The following is a 3,401-nucleotide window of genomic DNA, read 5'->3' as shown; positions in this document are numbered from 1 at the left end:
GTTGGCCAAAGCTGGTGACTAAGTTGCAGGTGTTTCCCTAGCCCCGCGCACTCACCCAAGAGAATATTAATGAGTTTCCACCTTAGTTTACCTGGGGGATAAAAGGTATTTTGTAGAATAAACGTGGGTAGATCTTCAGGAAGACAGAAGCCAGAGATGCCCTTCCATGATGACTGTGTGAACTGTATCTGGTTATTTCTCATGCCTCCGTACCGGTCAATGAAGAGTCCAGGCATAAGAAAATAAAAATGTAGAAATAAAGAAATATAAAGTTATAAGTCTAGGAGAATGAGAACAGACTATCAGCAGCTTTCTCAGCAGATCAAGGATCATTCATTCACAGTGAGTTATTTTCTCAGATGCTTGGGAAGCATAGGTCATTTTACAATTGGCTGTTTTATTTACAAGGCCAGAGTGTCTCTCTACAAATTGAGAGCAGTGTCCTGGCCATCCTTGATAAATGGCAGATGTGAACTGAGTTAACCTTTAGGAGACAGAGATATGTGACCTCTGGGTTAGACACTGTCTCTGTTATGGGAAACTGGAGACACCAGAGGAGAGGCATAAGACTCTGGTTTACACACGGAGGTACCAGGAGACAGTGGATAAATACAAAGGTTTAATTAATGAGCTCTAATAATGGAGGTTATAAAATATGACAGTCAGTATCTAAAGATTTACCTGAAAACAGTATAAAAGGCTTTTCTTCTAAATTCTCAGCCCAGGAACCAGTTAATCCTAATTCCCCCTTGACATTAGCACTCACTCCCCTCCCTAGGGTCTCCGCTGATCAACCCAAGGGTCAGGACAAGGTTGTAAAAATTCCTTTACCCAGACCTAATGCTTGGTGTCCTAACTATAAAAGGTGGGGTCAAAAACCGGCCTTTTGCCACAGCCTAACAAACACCATCTCTGGCTGTGGTCTCAGCTCGCTGATAAGCTTCTGTGCCCCGCGGTGTTTTATTTTTATTTTTTTATTTTTAAGTTTGCTTCTGATTTTCCTAGGATCTGATTTCTGGAATAAAGTTTGCTTCTGGTTTATTAGACTTGATGGTGTTCTCATCTTTGTGCGACCCCCCTGGACCCAGCAGTCAAGATAGGGAAAAATAGTTTTCTATGTTGGGGCCTACGGAATCTAGCACTCCAACACACATAAATGAGTAATGAAAAAAAAAAATCAACCACAGCCAGGTGGCGGTGGCACACACCTTTAATCCCAGCACTCGGGAGGCAGAGGCAGGCAGATCTCGGTGAGTTCAAAGCCAATCTGGTCTATGAGAGCTAGTTCCAGGACAGGCTCTAAAACTACAGAGAAACCCGGTCTTGAAAAACAAAAACAAACAAACAAACAAAAAATCAACCACAAACTTCATACATTACTTCTGTGTAGAACACTCAAGCATAGGTTAAGAGCCCTGGTTCTTCCACAGGACGGGGGTTCAGTTCCCAGCGTCCACATTGTGACTCACAACTGCCTGTAAGTCCAATTCCAGGGGATCGGACACCTTCACACCAATACACATAAAATAAAGTTAAATAAATAATTAAGAGCTGACTTTTTGGAACCCATTTCCTATGGTGAGATGACGCGCTCAGCCCTGATGCAGTAGGTAGGAGCCGGGTTCTACTTCAACTTGATATGCCAGGCTTTGTTGGGAGGCCTTACGCTTTCTGAGGAGTGGATGGGGCGGTGGGCAGGATTGAAGGGAGGTGGGGGGAGAGAAGAGGAGGAGAGGAGAGAGGGGAAACTGTGGTTGGTATGTAACCAAAAAATAAAAATTAAAAAATCCTTTCATTGCCCATAAACCACTTGACAGACACTGGCACTGTAAGACTTTAAGACAATTCTGAAGCCATTTCTGACAATTCTGAACACTCTTAGCCTCTGTACCTTAGTGCTTACCCTCCTCCCCTGGGAAACAAGGACCTAACAGCTACACATGTACGTATGTTCTCCAGAAATTGGGGCAGGATAACCTTTAAGATGTTGACTTAATTGCTGAACAATTACCCATACACGTATGTTTTGATTCAGTCCCCTGGGAAACGGGGTCAAAATGACCTCTTACCTCATCTGATCTAGCAACAGCTCTCCAGTCAATTATTGGCAATAGCCCTTTCGAATAAGCCAATCATAATGGTCAAAGAACAACCCCCCTTGCTTCTGTGGCCTTCTCCTTTAAAAGTAGCCAGTACCAGCTATTCAAGGTCTCTTGGCTTCCCGAATGCTGATGGACCCTGTCATGACAGAATTAATAAAATCCTCATGCTTTTGCATCGGCTGTGGTGTGAGGGATGGTTTCTGGGGGCAACTCCTCCTCGGTGTTTGGACGCTAGGGTCCAACAGCACTCAAAATATATACTGGCTGTTACAACTAGGGCACCAAATTATCAGAACATGATAGAGGAAATAGAGACAGAACCAGAGAGTAGAGGACCCTGTGGTGTGAGAGGGGCTGAGTTGTTGCTGGTGCCGGCATTCAGCCTGATCTGAGTATAGCCAACTGGAATCGTGGCAGCCATAACCGCCTGTCCTTCTATAGTCATCCTGAAGAGTTTCTCAGCAAAATCAAACACAGTGGAAACTTGAATTTTTTTTTCTTTTACTTTTTGAGACAGGTTTTCTCTTTGTAGCAGCCCCGGCTGTCTTGGAACTCACTCTGTAGACTAGGCTGGTCTTGAACTCACAGAGATCCGCCTGTCTCTGCATACTGAGTGTTGGGTTTAAAGGCATGAACTACCTCTACCTAGCTTGGAATTTGAAGCTTTACAACTGCCTCCCAGCACCAGTACTGGAAACATGCTTGAATTTTTAAATCATTTATGGTTTGAAGGATCTTTCTCTTGTAGTTCAAGCAAGTCTGGAAGTCACTGAGTGACCCAGACTAGCCTCAAACTCAGACTGTTTCTGCTTCCTTGGGCACTGAAGTGGTCAGACGACAGTTTGAGTCACCATACTAGCTAGCACTGTCTTGTTTGTTCTGAGGGGATTTTGTTTTGTTTTGTTAGAGACAGGGTCTATGTACATATATGGTTGGCCTGGCTATGTAGACCAGGCTGGTCCCACACTCAGAGCTCCACCTGTTTCTGCCTCCTCTTCTGAGATCAAAATGTATACCTATCCTAACTTCAAAAATTATATCTGTGTGTGTGTACATGTGTGTCACACTTGTGTGTGTGGACACACCCCTGTGCTTACTGAGGTCAGAGAACAGCTTCAGGGACTCAGTTGTCTCTTTACACCATATGAGTCCCAGGATGGAACCCAGGCTGTCAGCCTTTGTACTAAGATCATTTATCTGTTGTACCATCTTGAAAACGTAGAATCTGGTCTTTTAATGGTAACTGTAGCTGTACTGGCACAAACCGAGCAACACATGACCCTTCTGAAAGACTAGGGC

This window comes from Myodes glareolus, chromosome 1, assembly GCF_982192425.1.
Source record: "Myodes glareolus chromosome 1, mMyoGla1.1, whole genome shotgun sequence".
NCBI classification, from domain to species: Eukaryota; Metazoa; Chordata; class Mammalia; order Rodentia; family Cricetidae; genus Myodes; species Myodes glareolus.
Note: the sequence above shows the minus strand (reverse complement) of the source record.